Below are 18,456 nucleotides of genomic sequence, written 5' to 3'. Positions count from 1 at the left end.
CCTTGCAGACTGAGGTGTACAGATGTCAGTAGGAAGAGATTTAAAAGAGGCTGGTGAAATCTATTGTTTAAATACTCCTACTGCTTGCTCTACTGCATGGGTTCATTATGATCTGATGCACCAAAGTCCATGACTGTTTAAAGCCATAATTCTGTTTGCAATCCACAGAGCTGTGCCATTGGAATCCATCAAAGAGTCTATCCCAATGACTGCAGTGTTCAGAAGAACTTAATTCATTTTTTACCTAGTGCTGCAATACCAATCTCCTTACACGAGTGTCATTGATTGATCTTGGAAACCTAAAAATAAAATAAATATATGCATAAAGTTTACTCATGTGATTTGGTGACTAGAAGGGCTAAATTCGGCTTGATGGGAGGGAACACAACTGTACTGCTATCAACAGAATTTCATCAAGCTGTCTCCTGCAAATGATGCTAACATGTCTGCATGCAGCGTAGAGCACTTAATTAATGTAACTTTCCTATAAGCAGATGGAGCATATATCTTTACACTGTTGTTTCATATATGTACTTGTGTGTCAGCTGTTTTCCAGCACAAGTAAGTATAGCAATCTTACTACGAGCAGAAAGAAAATTGAGATTAAAAAAATATGCAGTCAGTGAATGTTATTCATACAATGTAAGTTTGTTTTTCCAGAGAAGGATTCTTTAAGTTTAAACTCAATTGTAGTGTGGTGAGACTTACATTTCTGGAATTTCATTGAAGTATTCAATGCAGTACTGTGGATTCAAACAGTCTTCTAATATAGACCAAAAGTTAGAAAGTGAAATAGGTAAGAAAACTGCAACTTTGAAGGGAGATTGAGCAGATGAATGGAACACAACAAAAGCAAAGTGTGTAATGGTAAAATCTGAATGAGTCTCTAAACACTTTGAATATTTTCCAGAGTAATATCATAGGAATATCGTCCAAAAACATGAGCATTTGTTTGCTGAGAGATGCTGTCTGATATCTGTATAAAACATTTTATTTACCTCATTGATTTTTGGAGTAGGAAGCAAATCATTTAGCATAGCAAAGTGATCTCTCTGCTTTGGTTGTGTTGTATTTGCTCAGTTGTAGTATGAAATCTGAGTAGAGAAATGGTGTGTTAGGCCCTTGTTTACATAGCTGCATGCTGAAGCGTGCCGTGTTTTCTGTCAGGTTGCACAGCATCCTTCTTGGGAGGATCACCTGTTCTAGTGTGAGTCTCATTTTCAGACATTTTTCATCAGATTTTTCTCTTTCAAGGATTCTGTTCTCTGTGCTCAGGAGGTTGGAACAACAGATGGGATTGGAGTGGTTTGCCCAGTTCTTGTATAAACTCAGTAACCAGATGCCTTCAGGAATACCCTGTGTCTGATGGTCACAGACAGGGCCTGAGACTTCTAAGTGAATTTGGAATTGACTGTGCTGTTAGCCAGCTTGATCCAGCCTGTCTGATGGGGAAAAATGCTTGCAGCTTTTGGCAGTTCCAGTGTGATCATTGCAAAGCATCCAGCTGACAGCTTGCTGCATGGAGTCAGCAGCCACAGGGAAATAGCTAACAGTGAAGCCAAGTCATGGTGGTGTGGTGGCATTCCTGCTTTGTAAATCTCCCCACAAGCTTATCAGTTCCAGTAACTCTCTTTGCCAGTGGGCTGTGCAGAGCAGTCCCTGGAGCCAAGTGATTCAAGACCACAGCTACTCTCCTAAACCAGGCCCAGATTGTGATGGATTTTGCTCTAATCCATCCTTGGACAGAAAACTGGATCTGACAAATACACACACCTGCTGCACAAAGCTGTAGCACTGCAGTGCTGTGGCCATTTATCCTAGAGCATAAGGAGGAAGTCTGCTCATGGTCCTTTCAACATCTAAAATGACAGGCACAAGCATATACTGCAGGCTGCTTTCTCTGCCATCATTATTCCATTTTGACTTGCTTCTTACAGCCTGCATTTCTCCAATGTTTTTGCAGTGTTTTTTTTCTTTATGTTCAGGGAACTGTCCCTTCTTTTTGCAGCTGCTCTTCATCTGAGCTGTGCAGAATTGAGAGGCATTTGGTAAAGTGCTTTCTAATCATAATGTCATAGTATCGATATTTCTGGAGAGAAAATTTTGGAATTGAAGCAGCTGGTCTCAGCAGAACTGCTGCTATGGAGATAATACACAGGCAGGCACGATGCAGCACAGGCTGCAGTAAGTGTACTATCCAATCACTTGCTGCCCTGTCAAAGGACAGGGCTGCTCAATGCCCATGTGAGCTTTCTCCTTTGTCATGCCCTGACTTGCTAAAGACAGGCTGGGAAGCAGTGTTCCTTTCCCAGCTCCAGCTTGGGCCTGTTTAGGAGCCTGGTTTTGGGGCAAAGCTACAAATGTAATTTCACAGATGAGAACAGAAGGGCTGGTTCTGTTCTCACTCCTGCTTTCACACCACTGGGGAAAGCTTCAGCTGTATTTCTTCAGCCACACTGGTAATCCCCCAATGATGTGGAGACCTGCCTCCCACAGTACCTCTAGCTTGCTCTAGCACAAATTGGCAGAAAGATTTCAGGAAGGAGTGCATTATAAGGAGTGTCCTGAGATTGAAACAGGGTTCATTAATTTCCCTGAATTACGTCTGGATAGCGGAGAAGGATTTTAGGCCCATAATACAAAGCTGAATGTGTCCGTAAAGCAGTAAGCTTTCCTGAACAGGGAGATTCACTATTTATTGGTTGCCTTTTCAGTACCAGCACAAGCATTTGGAGTTTATAACTTCAGAATATAAAGGTTAAAGCAAACCTTTCCTCTGACATGGCAAAAACTTGTTTAGAAACATCGAGGTGTCTCATGAGATGTACTCAAAAGAGTCCTTTGCTCTTTACCACCTCACCAGTTCGCTTCTTCTCCCGCCTTCCAAAGAATAAACAACAAACCTACTCTTTTGGTGAACCATCAGATGAAGTACTGTTTGGACAGCCACTGGTAGTAGAAGCAGTGGGAGTGTAAAGGGGAAGAGCAAGAAGGGAACAGCTGGCCTTGGGCAGATTACTTGAACACACAGGCATCTTGAGAAAACCACAGTTGTGTGAGGCTTGATGAGTGAAGACAAGAGCTCCATATGTGTGCTTTGTGTCCATATGCCTTTTGTTTCTTCTGACCAAGTTGTCCAGTGCTGGCCTTGAAGTGAGTCAGGTATTTCCAGGGTGGGGGATGAGAAAAGACAGTCTGCACATTTTTCTCATGCAGGTTGATTGAAACATGGTGGTGGGTTTGAGGGAGGTTGCTGGTTGTTTCAGTGGCTTGTGGTGCTAATGAGCTCTGCTTCCTGAAAAATTCTGCAAAAGGTATAGTGTGTGCTCTTACGCAGAGAGGACCACGCAGTGATCACTGTCAGACATCACTGATTGTCTGAAATAGAGTGGAGGGATAATTAACAGGATCAGCGTCTTGGAACTGCCAGGATAACTTACAAAAGCATGCTTGTAAACAGGCACTGCTTCACATGGTCTTTTTGTATTATTTGCTTCTTCCTGAGTTTCTATTTCAATAGCAACTTACTTTCTTACTACCTTGTCCTACTTTGAGTCTTTCCTGCCTTATCCATTTTCTTTCAATTGTTACTTTGCCTTTTAACCCCTTTCATTCTTCTTTTCTCCCCCATGGTGATTTCTTCCTTTTTCTCTGTCTTTCCCCCTTTTGCTACAGAAAGTAATATAATAACTGTCATTGTTTTGCTGAAAAAACTGCTGAAATGCAGCCTGTCTGCTTGAGGTGCCTGTTCTTCAGGGAAGAAGATTAGAAATTGGGCACAATTCAGAAAGTAACTGAGAGAGTAAGTAAACAATCCCAGCTCCTAATTTATGAGAGACTCAAGGGTCTCAATCTGCCTACTTTATTAAGGACAAGGTTAAGATATAACAATCATGGTCTGTAAATACTGATAAGGAGGATAGGCATTTAATAATAGAGGGTATTACAGTCTTGGGGGCAAAAATCTTTTTGGAAACTAGTAGTTGGAAGCTGTAGGTAGACAGAAATGTAGAAATACTAGGCCTGTTTAATTACTGGATAAAGTTACTGATTGGAACAAGCCCCCTGAAACTCTGGTGGGTTTTTTTTCCCTCTAAAAGACTATTAAACTTAATCTTAAACTGCTATGTGTTTTTCTAAAATCTAGATCCTAGTTGAGCTTCAGCTGCTGGACTTGCAGCAGGAAGTAGTTGAAGATGGTAAGCTCTGACTAGATTAACACAACAGCCTCTCTGGCCTTAAAGTTCATGGAGCTGTGAATTTCTAATCACTTATTTCTGTCCAGAGCATAAAGAGAGGTGTTTGTGCAAGGTGTCTGCAGATGCAAAAATTTAGGGTCCCCCAAGCAAAGTTAAAAATGGGAATACTTGAGAGCAGCATCTTTGCTTTGTAATACCTCATTTTCATTCTTTTCAAACAAATGACCTGGCTGTCCTCAGCTGCTGACTGGAGGCCTGGTCTACAGAAATCATTACCAGAGTATCAAAACAGCATCAGTGAGAAGCTAAATCTGAGACAGACACAGAAATGGACTGAATAGTGTAACTTGGTTCAAGTTCAGCTTTGATCATAAGAAGGACAGTTTCCCTGACATTAGTGAAGCCAAACTCACGAACTCTTAGCCTGCATATGGCCAAATCAGTTTTTTTTCTTAATGTATTCAGAAGTAGCCTTATTGTTTTCCAACTGCAGTGTTCAGGACTTTTACTATTGATTGCAGTGGAACTGGTGTTAAGCTGCTGCTGAATCCACTGAGCACCCCTACTATTGGGTGCAAATGAACAAAGAAACAAGACTGTTTGATTTCATCAGTGAATTGTATTTGGATTAATCCAGGATACTGGCACACAAGATTTTGGAGATGGTCATATTAAAAATAGAAAATGGAATCATAGATCATAGAATGGTTTGAGCTGGAAGAGACCTTCAGACAACCCCCCTGCAATGAGCAGGGACATCTTCAACTAGATCAGGTGCCCAGAACTGCATCCAGCCTGGCTTTGAATGTCTCCAGGGATGGGACTTCTACAGCCTCCTTGGTCAACCTGTTCCAATGTTTCACCATCCTTTTTGTAAAAAATTTCTTCTTCACATCTAGCCTGATTCTTCTGTCTTTTGGTTTAAAACCATTACTCTTCATTACTGTCTCCTTCGTCGAAGGGAAAGTATTTCCATTTATTAAATGCAAGTCCCAAAGAAAAGGTTTTAAAGCATTCACTAAACTTTCCAGGATTCCCTGATTAAGAAACACTGTGCTGAATTGCTGATACTCATCTGTTATTCTTCTGATTGATTGGCATATTGCTGTGAGAGGAGAATAACTCAGGGGATCTTGATGGCGAAAAAATATGAAAAGAAACTAAATCTCCCCAAAATGTGTACATATTCTCTGTACTTGCTGTACTTTTACTTGCTGTTGAACACACAGGTTACAATGTACAAATGAGTACGTTCGCACTTTGTGGATTGTCCCTTGCAGGTTTGCTGCATGTGCTTGTTAAAAACACTCTCCCCCTCGTTACAGTTTATCTTTAACCTGGAGAATTACCACACACTTGTCTGCTTTTAGCACTGGAAGGAGCAGATGAGAAGTGTGTGTCTGTCTATGTTTGACAGTGTGTAGGTGATGAACAAACTGCAGAAATGATTGGCACTCATCAAAGAGCATGAGTGCACAAACACACGGTCACCCCCCACCTCTGTGACCCTAGTTCGTATTCCAGTAGCAACTCAGTCAGCACAGCACAACTTCATGAATGCAAGTCTCTCTTCTGTGTTCAATGAGATAAAAAAGCACCTTCCAATATGAAAAACATGGGGAAAATGAAAGAGTCTGTTTGGTTGTTTTTTTTCCGCAACTCCCTTCTGCTATAGGGAGTTTGGGAGTAGCAGCAGGTTGCTGAATGTGTGATGCAGAGTGTGTTGTTTTAAACTGGAGCTGCTGTGGAGCATTGAAAGCCTGTTCACTCATCATCCATTTGAGCAGTTAGTTGGGTAATTGTATTTTCCTTCAGAGAAGGATCACTCTCCACCTCCACTTTCCACCACACCCACAAGGAACCCCGTTTGAGGTATTCTTAAAGAAGGAAATCAAACAGGAATCACCAGCACATGATGTACCTGTCAGAGGAGCAAACCTGTCAAGTGTGCATGGTGCCTTTTGCGTTCTAAAGTTAGTATGATCAATTGAGGCATTTGGACAAGCTATAAAAATAATTGGTCCTATTTTTTCTACTCTACTTTTAATTCCACAGACTTATGTTAGAGCAGTCTGTTTCAAACCTCTGTTGTACCAAATGTGTTCTGCCCACAGCCCTGTGTGTGCAAACACTTAAGACACAGAAGGTCTATGATCCTCATGCACTGCCTTGGTCATACAGCAGTGAATGTTTCTCATTGAGCCCCAGTTAGGGCTAGTTGAAGTCAAGAAACGCTTTTTCTGTGCATTCTACTTGATCACAGTCATAATGCCTCGATAGGAAAATAACTGCTCCCAGAGATAAGATGTCTAAATGTGCTCTGCCATCCAGTCCTCATCAACCTGTAAAGCCACTGTCAATAATTAGCCTCTAAAACCCCTTTCTGTTCAGCTTTATACTGAACTGTTTCCACCATAAGTCCATGATGGTTACACTTGGAGTGAAGCAGACCATAGTTTGACTTCAAGCTGCTTTCTCTACTGAAGTTTCTGGGAATTCTCTTCTTCCTTTGCCAAAGCTTAGTTTTGTGAAAAGATGCTGATTCACTAAAATGTTTTCTCTGAAATAACTTTGGCTCAGTGAACTCCCAATACATCAAAGACTAGGTTTCTTTTGAACAATCTTTGGATTTGTAGCAGGCTGTTGGGGAGTCCTGCTTGCCATCTCCACAAAGCAGAGACCCTGAAATCCCTGCCTCCCCAGGGACTTTAACCACCTCTGAGGCTTAGGCTATAAAGCCAAGGTGTAGAAAGTCTTGAGAAAGGCTCCAAGGGTCCACAGCTGTGAGTCAGACCCAGCTTCCCCAGCTAGAGAGGTGTGACCCTACAAAGCATTGCAACATGGTGGACTGGCAGAAAGCTTTAGGATGCTTAGCTGTTGTCAGGCTTGATGCTCAGTTTCCTGGGAAGGACAACCAGTGGGATTTACCCTGAAAGGTGAGGGGAACCCCAGGTGAAGCTTAGCCTTCAGGCTCAGCATTGTGAAGCTGTGGTGTGGAGTGTGAAGATCTTGAGGCTGGCACCCAGAGCTTTTAACCCCTCGTCAGATCCCATGGTATTTCCAGAATTTCTGTCAGGCAGGAAACCCAATTAGTCTGGGAACCTAAAGCTTTGGACTCTCCCAGCCTGCATGATCTCTGTAGCACAGCCACCTGGAGCTGTAGTCTCTGTTAATGGCAGATGTGAATCATGAGTCTGATGAGTTTGGGTGTTTCAATCTGGGGCTACAGGTTCCAGGTGCATTCAAAAATTTTTTTCTTTTTTTTTTTTTTCTTTTCCTTCCTGACTCATTGAAGGTTGGTGGGAAATGCTAAAAAGCATTGGATTTTGCTCTGACTCACTCAAGCTAAAACCTTTTTTGATTGACTTGGCACTTCAACAACCTCTGTTGTGAATCAGTCTGAAGAAGTGCAGAATGAAACCTATCCCAGTCTGCAGAGCAGAGAATGCCACAGGCGAGTGGGGTCTGGTTGAGCCTTATGTAGAACCAGCCACATTTAAGGATAGGAAATGCCTTTTAGATTATGGATAAGATGACCTCCTAAATCTGTCAAGCAAAAGGAATTATTGGGACGTTTTCTGACCTGAACTACAAGGAGATTTTTAAGTTATACAGCTCCTTATAAAAATTATTTTCTTTGCTCACACAGTTTCTTCCTGGACTGAAAGTAGAACTTGAAGTGAAACTCAGATGCAGTCAGTAGTGTGAATGCAATATTGACTGAACCCTTTGAAACCTGTATCATGAAGTATAAAAGCAACAGTGTAGGATTTTTTAAATCGTTCCTCACCCCACTGCACGTGCTGGAATGTAATGAGTGAGGTTATTTAAGAGACTGTTATATCCTGTTTTCATGATTCTGCCATACCAATGTTTGCTCAGTATCATTGCAAAAGTTTATCAACAATTAGGAGGAAGAAGATGCCGGATCTCAGAACTGTAGTGCAGCATGTGCTCTGCAGGTTGTCATTAAGGACCAAAGGTAAATTGGCAAGTGTGGTTTAGGTTGTTGTATATTTTCTTTTCTATCTTTTTTTTTTTTTTTTTCTGGGTTGCTAGTTTTCATGGTTTAAACCCTAGCCAGACAGCTTGTTCACTCACTCCCAGTGAGTGGTGCTGGGCTGAGAGCAATCGAAGCTCCCCCCCCCCCCCCCCCCCCAGGGGCTCTCCCCTTCTCCGCTCCCGGAGGGATGGGGAGGAGAATCGAAAGAGTGCAACTTCCACAGGTTGAGACAAGAGCAGTCCAGCAACCAATGTACAACACAAATCACCACCGCTACCACCAACGACAACAATGATAAGAGAAAATAACAAGGGAAGAGAATACAATACCACCCGCCAAGAAGCGAGTCCTGCCCAGCAGCCCGTGTCCTTCCAGGTAACCCCCAGTTATTCCCTCCCCGGGCGTGATGTGCTGTGGTATGGAATACCTCTTTGGCTAGTTTGGGTCAGGCTTCCTGTCTCTGCTTCCTCCCGGCTTCCCCTCCTCCCTGGCAGAGCATGAGCCTCACAAAGTCCTTGGTCAGGGTAAACATCACTTAGCAACAACCGAAAACATCGGTATCACCAGCACTGTTCCCAGGCTGGAAGTCAAAACACAGCACTGCACCAGCTACCACGAAGGAGAAACATGACTGCTACTGCTGAACTCAGGACATTATCCACCCCTTATTCCATACCATTCACGTCATGCTCAGATCCCACATTTTCAGTACACCATCGCTCTCCCACATATATACATCCATATATACACAGACCAAGAGAAAAAGATCATTTTCTTAGTGCATGGACCAATCCCTATAATGCTGCCGAGTCCATTCGATCCATGATGTCAGGTTCCATCTCTTGTAACAATCTTTCAGGGCAGGAAAGGCTGTGTGCAGTATTGGATCGTTGCCTGATGATGCTGGTCGTTCCTTTACTGCGGAACTCATCCGGTTCTATCAAAGTTCATTCTCTGTTGGGATGATGGTTGGAGGGAAGTCAGGGCTAGTCACTGGTGACCTGAAGACATCTAGTTGATGGGCTATAAAAGTATTACACAGCAGGCAACAGCATACAATTAAGTTCACTGGCTGTTTTCCCCTAAAATCAAATCCCCTTGAGGTATACATCGGACTTCCCCATCTTCCCTCATTACCCACCAAGTATATCCAGATCCCTGAGCAAAAGCAGTCCCACAGGTGGGTTTGCCTTTACCTGAAGTAGAAATAACCCAGACTGTCTTCCTCAGCAAATTCTTCATATGCACCACGGGAACTTTGTCCCCCTCTACAATATGTAAAAGTTCTGACTGGGCTGGGCCAGCCCTGTTGGCAGATCCTCTGGTGTTGACCAACCAGGTGGCCTTTGGTAAGTGTGTATCCCAATGCTTGAAAGTCCCCCCACCCATTGCTTTCAGTGTAGTTTTTAACAGCCCATTGTACCGTTCAATTTTCCCAGAGGCTGGTGCATGGTAGGGGATGTGATATACCCACTCAATGCCATGCTCTTTGGCCCAAGTGTCTATAAGGTTATTCTGGAAATGAGCCCCATTGTCTGACTCAATTCTCTCTGGGGTGCCGTGTCACCACAAAATCTGTTTCTCAAGGCCCAGGATAGTGTTCCGGGCCATGGCATGGGGCACAGCGTATGTTTCCAGCCACCCGGTGGTTGCTTCCACCATGGTAAGCACATGGCGCTTGCCTTGGCGGGTTGGTGGCAGTGTGATATAGTCAATCTGCCAGGCCTCCCCATATTTATACTTCAACCATCGTCCTCCATACCAAAGAGGCTTTAACCGCTTGGCTTGTTTAATTGCAGCACATGTGTCACATTCATGAATAACCTGGGCAATAGTGTCCATTGTTAAGTCCACCCGTCTATCACGAGCCCATCTGTATGTTGCATCTCTGCCCTGATGGCCTGAAGTGTCGTGGGCCCACCGGGCCAAAAATAATTCACCTTTATGTTGCCAATCGAAGTCCATCTGAGCCACTTCAATCTTAGCAGTTTATCCACTTGTTGGTTGTTCTGGTGTTCCTCAGTGGCCCAACTCTTTGGTGCATGTGCATCTACATGGTGTACCTTCACCACCAGGTTCTGCACCCTGGCAGCAATATCTTTCCACAGTGCAGCAGCCCAGATGGGTTTACCTCTGCGTTGCCAGTTGCTCTGCTTCCATTGCTGCAACCACCCCCACAGGGCATTTGCCACCATCCATGAGTCAGTATAGAGATAAAGTACTGGCCACTTTTCTCGTTCAGCAAGGTCCAGGGCCAGCTGGATGGCTTTCACCTCGGCAAACTGACGCGATTCACCCTCTCCTTCAGCAGTTTCTGCAACTTGTCGTCCAGGACTCCATACAGCTGCCTTCCATCTCCGATGCTTTCCCACAATACGGCAAGAGCCATCAGTAAACAAGGCATACTGCTTTTCACTTTCTGACAGTTTATTATATGGTGGGGCCTCTTCAGCACACATCACCTCCTCCTCTGGTGACATTCCGAAATCTTTGCCCTCTGGCCAGTCCATGGTGACTTCTAGAATGCCTGGACATCTGAGATTTCCTATTCGAGTTCGCTGTGTAATTGGTGCAGCCCATTTACTCCATGTAGCATCAATTGCATGATGTGTAGAGGAGACCCTGACTTTGAACATCCAGCCCAGCACGGACAACCGGGGTGCTAGGAGGAGCTGTGCTTCAGTGCCAATCACTTCCGAAGCAGCCCAAACCCCTTCATAGGCTGCCAGTATCTCTTTCTCACTTGGGGTATAGCTGGGCTCAGATCCTTTGTATCCCAGACTCCAAAAGCCGAGGGGTCGACCTCAAGTCTCCCCTGGAGCTTTCTGCCAGAGGCTCCAGGTAGGACCATTCTCCCCAGCTGCAGTGTACAGTACATTTTTTACATCTGGCCCGGTCCGGACTGGTCCAAGGGCTACTGCGTGAACTATCTCGTGTTTAATTTGCTCAAAGATAAGAGAAAATAACAAGGGAAGAGAATACAATACCACCGGCCAAGAAACAAGCCCGACCCAGCAGCCCCTGTCCTTCCAGGTAACTGCCAGTTACACACACACACCCCCCCCCCCTCCCCCCCGGCCATGACATGCTGTGTTATGGAATACCTCTTTGGCTAGTCTGGGTCAGGCGCCCTGTCTCCTCTTCCTCCTGGCTTCCCCTCCTCCCTGGCAGAGCATGAGCCTCACAAAGTCCTTGGTCAGGGTAAACATCACTTAGCAACAACCGAAAACATTGGTTTCACCAGCACTGTTCCCAGGCTGGAAGTCAAAACACAGCACTGCACCAGCTACCACGAAGGAGAAACATGACTGCTACTGCTGAACCCAGGACACTACTTCATAGACTCATAGAATAGTTAGGGTTGGAAAGTACCTTAAGATCATCTAGTTCTAACCCCCTTGCCACGGGCAGGGACACCTCACACTAAACCATCTCACCCAAGGCGCTGTCTAACCTGGACTTGAACACCGCCAGGGATGAAGCATTTGCAACTTCCCTGGGCAAACGAATTCCAGTGCCTCACCACCCTTACAGTAAAGAACTTCTTCCTTATATCTAATCTAAACTTTCCCTGTTTCAGTTTAACCCATTACCCCTTGTCCTATCACTGCAGTCCCTAATGAAGAGTCCCTCCCCAGCATCCCAATAGGCCCCCTTCAGGTACTGGAAGGCTCCTGTGAGGTCTCCATGCAGCCTTCTCCAGGTGGAACAGCCCCAACTTTCTCAGCCTGTCTTCACATGGGAGGTGCTCCAGTCCCCTGATCATCCTCGTGGCCCTTCTCTGGACTTGTTCCAACAGTTCCATGTCCTTTTTATGTTGAGGACACCAGAACTACACACAATACTCCAGGTGAGGTCTCACAAGAGCAGAGTAGAGGGACAGGATCACCTCCTTCAACCTGCTGGTCATGCTCCTTTTGATGCAGCCCAGGATACGGTTGGCTTTCTGGGCTGCGAGCACACACTGCTGGCTCACGTTAAATTTCTCATTGATCAGCACCCCAAGTCCTTCTCCGCAGGGCTGCTCTGAATCTCTTCTCTGCCCAACCTGTAGCTGTGCCTGGGATTGCTCTGACCCAGCTGTAGGACCTTGCACTTGGCATGGTTAAACTTCATGAGGTTGGCATCAGCCCACCTCACAAGTGTGTCAAGGTCCCTCTGGATGGCATTCCTTCCCTCCAGGGTATCAACCGAACCACACAGCTTGGTGTCATTGGCAAACTTGCTGAGGGCGCACTCAATCCCACTGTCCATGTCACCAGCAAAGAGGTTGAACAAGACCGGTCCCAACACCGATCCCTGAGGGACACCACTCGTTACTGGTCTCCAACTGAACATTGAGCTGTTGACCCCAACTCTTAGAGTGCGGCCATCCAGCTCTTTGTCCACCGAGTGGTCCACCTATCAAATTGATGTCTCTCCAATTTAGAGACAAGGATGTCGTGTGGGACAGTGTCGAACCCTTTGCACAAGTCCAGGTAGATGACATCGGCTGTTCTGCCTGTCCATCAGTTCCGTAGCCCCATCATAGAAGGCCACCAAATTGGTTCAGGCAGGATTTCCCCTTAGTGAAGCCATGCTGGCTGTCACCAAGCACCTTGTTGTTTTTCATGTGCCTTAGCATGCCTTCCAGGAGAATCTGCTCCAAAACTTTGCCAGGCACAGAGTTGAGACTGACTGGTCTGTAGTTCCCTGGGTCATCTGTTTTCCCCTTTTTGAACATGGGGGTTATATTTCCTTTTTCCAGTCGTTGGGAACTTCACCTGCTGCCATGATTAAAAAGACTTAAAAAAAGAAAGGAGTTAAAAGACTTCTGACTCCCATTTTACGTTGGTTTGCATTTCATATTCTGGAACCTGTCTGGAAAACTTTTTGTTTTTCTCTTGGAAAGAGAACCAGCATTACAGCAGAAGAGCTCTAGCAATAATGGGACATCAATCCTTGAGCAGATAGACTGAGACCAGAATTTGCTCAGGTATTTGACCCTGCATCTATACTGTAGAATAAGCATCATAAACACCAATATACTTATCCATCCTAATTAAGGGTTGTAGTCCATCCTTGTATATAGAAGGTAAGCCATTTCAGCAAAGACTTTGTTCAAAGACTGTCTTAATTTTTTTTTGAAACGACGGGGTTTTGCCTTGTACACCAGCAGTAGTTTTTTGTTAAGAAGCATTTTTTAGCCCGTGTTGCTTACGAGTTTCTCAGCTCAGACAGCTGTGTTACCTAAAGGATATTTAACTAGCACAACTGAGAGCCAAGCACTGGCAGTGAACTGGCAGTTAGGGGGTGCAGGCCATTTTTGTTTGGTTTTCATTCTTCTGTCCAACATGAACTTTTTGCAAATTATTTGTTAAGTGTAAACCAGGCCTCACTCTGTCTGTCCCTGCAGTTTCTTCAGATAAGTAGCTGATACAAATTTAGGGAAAATCTGGGAAGACTCAATCCCAGTGCAATTAACTGTTGGTTCCAGAGCTGTCAGATGGAGCTAGATACAATATGCCATGCATTTGCTTTGTTGCTGATAGAGCATGTTGGTAAGTTTTTAGGTATTTGGGCATTTCTTCTTTCACCAGGTGCTATCTCTGTACTTGCTGCCTTGCTCCTGGCATCCTGAGATGCTGAATCCACTGTTGCCATGTATTTCATATGCTGGTCTCTTCATGAAGAGCACTTCCATAGCAATAAACCATGGTTTGTATTCCCCTGCTGTCCTTCCGCAGATGCACACAGGGAGGAGACTCAGGAGTTTTAGTTCGAAATGGTATTTCTTGTCCAACTCCAAGATAATCTTCCACGTGTACTAAGAGCACTCAAGCCCATGCTCTAGTGGTCTAGCCACCACGCAGTGACAAAATTGCAGGCATGGCATGGTCGATTTTGTTCCTATGTGGGAGAAGCAATCACTGCTTTGTCAGAACACCTGGTACTCCTGAACCTTGCAGTGTAATGTAATATGGTATGCTCTGCAGCTGTGTGGGGAGGCAGCAGCAATGGCTTTGTGCTGTGAGGGATAATGGAGATGTTACCTTAATTCTCTAGAAACCATGGGGAAGGAGAGATTGAGTTTAGTCTTGAACTTCTGCATCTGTTACAGTGTCTCACTATGTAACAATTGCTAAGTAGCATCTCTGTTATGCTATCATGCATTGCCCCTGCTGGAAATAGGGAGTTTTGAAAGTGGTAAGAAATGCTGTGGTGGAGGCTGGCTTTTTCAAAAATGCTCAGTGAAAACTCAGTCAGGCAACCAAAATTACTGCCCTTTATGGAAATTTTTGACTGATGCTCCATATTATGCTAAAAATAACACATTCAAGGTCATGTTTTAGAATATTTTGGTAAGGCAGGGTGGACAGCTCAACACTCAAGAAGAAGGATCTAGCCTAAGAAACATGGTCACTTCTTCCTGTTCATGGTATGTATCGCAGGTAGAAGTATTCTTATATCATTTGCAGCTCTCACAAGTGCCTCCTCATCTGTACATTCAGTAGGAAAGTGGTGAGGACATGTCACTGGTACAAGGTGTAACACAACAGTGCAGCTCTGTAGGTTTTTCTACTTTTAGGCTTTCTGTTGCTTCAGGAGACAGAAACATTCTTTATCATCTGTATCACTCAGATGCAGGCCTAACTACAGGAAATAAATAATAACAACATGTGTAAACAAGTTTGACAGTAGCACCTAGTTTCATTTCAAGTCTGCTTATAAGGAATGCTCATGTCTTTTAATGGGGTATGTATTTTATCTTATTCTTACAGTAACGTGGTGTGCCCTTCTATACAGCTCTATGTAACTAAGACATATATCTATATATCAAGGCCAGAAGATCTAAAATGCAGAGGAGTCATCAGAATATGTAAAAACTGTTATAATAGATGTATTAGGAAATGGGGATTATGTTAAGAGTTTTCTCTGTTGTACCCGAGGAAGATTTTCAACAGCTGTGATACATATAGTTGCATATAGGAATTGCTCATAGACTCCATTTTATGGTGTTCTGGAAGTCTGGTCACACTGTCGGAAACCAGTCACCATGGATCCTTGTAATATACTGGAATTTACTACTGCCCCATGGACAAAAATCTGGTGTTCGTGTCTAGAGTCATGTATGTCGAGATGGTCCAGCAGAAAGAACTTTTTGCCAACCGAGGCAGAATAATGTCCCCCCAGCTGCAAAATACTTTAGCATAAAGTTATTTTTTAGAGATTTTCCTTGTTATGTTTCCTTCCTAATACCCTGAAATAAATCCCCTCAGTCTAATGTTCTTATCACTTTTCTTTTGTGAACTTCTCTTCACTCCTGCTCCCTCAGCTGTCCCTGAATTTCCTTCCTAAATCCCTTCTGTCCTTTGCTAAGCTCCTCTTGTCCCTTGCTGTCCATGACAGCACTTTCTAAGCAGAAAGGAAAGGCACACAGAGTAAGAGTGTATATTATCCTCTAGGTATTATGGATTCATTTTATCCTCATTTCCATCTCTTAAAGCAATCCCTGATTTATCAAATCCAGAAAATAATAACATTTACTTAAGAACAAAAGGGTAAGATCATTGGACACAGGGACAGAGAGGCACACAGCTGTTCTCACAGTCATCTGGGGTCATGTTTTCACTTCTTTTTCATATAGGCGTGTAAGTTGTTAGTCTATCAGCCACAGAGTGTCTTGGATTAAGCAGTAGTCTTGTAGGGATACCTAAGAGTACCAAACTCCTCTGGGCAGCAGTGCAGTATGAACTGTAGATTTGAATTGTAGATTTGTACCAGGATATTCCCAGTGTAAGAGCCAAGGCATCTCAGCCCTGCCCAGTAGCCTAGCAGAACGAAAAAGTTTATTTTACAGGGACTGACATGGAAGTCCAGCAACAAGTAGAAACATACCTGAATATATGTGCCTGTAACAGTAAAAAAACCTCAGAGATCTGTTAACCTTCAAGCCTTCATTTTTGAAAGAAAAGGTCCCTTTGTCCTCCCACATGGCTGGGCAAGCTTGACAGTGGTGAGAACACTTTCAGGTAAAAGCAGTGCCAAAACCTGCTTTACTTAGTGTTGAGGAGAAAGCAGTACCAGTTACCAGCAACTGAGGGCATAGTATCTGCCCAGCGCTGGGTAACAGCTGCTTGCTGCTTGTGTACTAAGAGGGGATATACAGCTTGAGGCTGTTGGTTGACGAGAAGCTCAACATGAGCTGGCAGAGTCCATTTGCAGCCCAGAAAGCCAACCGTATGCTGGGCTGCATCAAAAGGAGCATGACCATCAGGTTGAGGAAAGTGATTCTACCCTTTACTCCTCTCTCAGGAGACCTCACTGAACCTGGATTTCAGCTGGGCCTCCAATGTAAGAAGGACATGGGCCTGTGAAGCAAGTCCAGAAGAGGGTCACGAAGATGATCAGAAAGCTGGAGCACCTCTCCTATGGAGACAGGCTGAGAGAGCTGGGGTTGTTCAGCCTGGAGAAGAGAAGGCTCAGGGGAGACTTTAGAGCAGCCTTCAAGCACCTAAAGGGGCCTACAAGAAAGATGGAGAGGGACTTCTTGTAAGAGCAAGTAGTGATGGGACAAGGGGAAATGGCTTTGAACTTAAAGAGGGTAGATTTAGATTAGATATTAGGAAGAAGTTCTTCCTTGTGAGGGTTGTGAGACAGTGGCACAGGTTGCCCAGAGAAGCTGTGGCTGCCCCATCCCTGGGAATGTTCAAGGCCAGGTTGGATGGGGCTTTGAGCAACCTGGTCTAGTGGAAGGTGTCCCTGCCCATGGCAGGGAGGTTGGAACTAAATGAGCTTTAATGTCCCTTCCAACCCAAACTATTCTGTGGTTCTATGACATACTGCTTGAAGGAGATATCAAGGATGGAGAAATATAACATAGCCAGATTGTCATAGGCTAGGAGAGTGAAATATTGGACAAATATGTAGAGTCATAGAAATAAGGGGATTTATGTAGTCCATCCTCCCACTCAGGTAGGGACTGATGTTGACATGGGTCAGTCATGGCTTTGTCTATCTTGATTTTGAAAACCTTAAGGGTTTGAGATTCATTAGTGCCTCTGCAGCCTGGTCCAGTGCTGCGTTGCACTCCTAGTGATTAATTCATCCCTAATATCTAACCTGAACCTCAGTGCAGGTAGGAAAATATTGGCCAGCTATCATGGCTGTTGTGTTCAGTGATGACTAGACTTGTGTCAGTTGTCAAATAAAGACTGAGACCAATTAAAAAAATTCTATAGGAGTTGGAAGAAAAATTTAATGCCTCAGAGGACTGTGGGGACAGTACTGAATGTTGCAGCCTCATTGAAGAACAACCAATCAGTGAGGTTAATACAGAAATTTACAGAATTTAAGAAAATGTTGTTAATAGCATATGCAGATGTGAATTTTTAACATTATAATGCTTCGACCAGTGTATCTCAACAGTTTAAACATTGTTCTTATGACCAGGAGTACAAATACCTGGGCCCCAAGCACATAATGTAACGTGAGGAATGAGAGATCTGAGCAGAACTGAAGGATTCAGGGCCTGGCAAAAAGGTTACATCTCGATAGATATAATGCATATGTAAATGTTTAGATATACTAAGCTTAAAGCCTATACTTAAACCCTACAGAAATTAGGAATGTGTTTCAGGGCTTTATGGGCCAGACATATTCCTGAGAATATGTTTTAGTGAATTAGTTTTGGTTATGAGATTCAGGAACCTAATGACGGAGTAGTTGAAATACCAGGGTTACTCCTGTGTGCATCAGAATGTTTTTTTTACGCAATATAGAAGAGGTATTTGTTGCCTGGTGAGTTAAGTGACCTAGTACTGCTAACCATTATGGAATTAACTTCCATTCATTTTCAAGCAAGACTTCTGTGGCTCAAAATGCATAAATGCGTCTGAAACATACTGGCTCAGGGTTATCATAAGAGGATATTAGTCCTATTGGATGAGGCAAAAGTGCAGCTATTTTCTACAGGTCTGAATTTGGCCCTGGGGTTTTATTTATGTTGTGTCATCTCTGAGATAAAGCTGAGAGGCTCCCTGATCCTCTTGCTAAATAATTTTTAGTAACCCATGGGCATTTTTGCACCACCCATTATGTGCATTTTCCAAGCCATTGCCTCTTTCTTCTCAAACAGATGATTTGATTTTTGCTCATTTTATTTTTAAGTGATTTCGTAGGGATGGGGGGGGGGGGGATTTCTGTGCATACAGAACAACTGTTTAAATGAATCCCCATTAGAGTAACATCAAGTGGCTGGTTTAAACTGCTGAC

General features: G+C 44.0%; 1 protein-coding gene across 13 annotated transcripts in view; it reads left to right on the top strand.

The window, feature by feature from the left end:
• Positions 1–18,456, top strand: part of BRSK2 (BR serine/threonine kinase 2) — a 325,812-nt gene that overhangs the window by 158,159 nt on the left and 149,197 nt on the right. The gene's annotated exons all lie outside the window — the stretch shown is intronic.

This window comes from Pezoporus flaviventris, unplaced genomic scaffold (assembly GCF_033815535.1).
Source record: "Pezoporus flaviventris isolate CSIRO_AGI_PZ_B2104156 unplaced genomic scaffold, CSIRO_AGI_Pfla_v1 ptg000036l, whole genome shotgun sequence".
NCBI lineage: Eukaryota > Metazoa > Chordata > Aves > Psittaciformes > Psittacidae > Pezoporus > Pezoporus flaviventris.
Note: the sequence above shows the minus strand (reverse complement) of the source record. Positions and strands in the feature narration are given on the sequence as shown.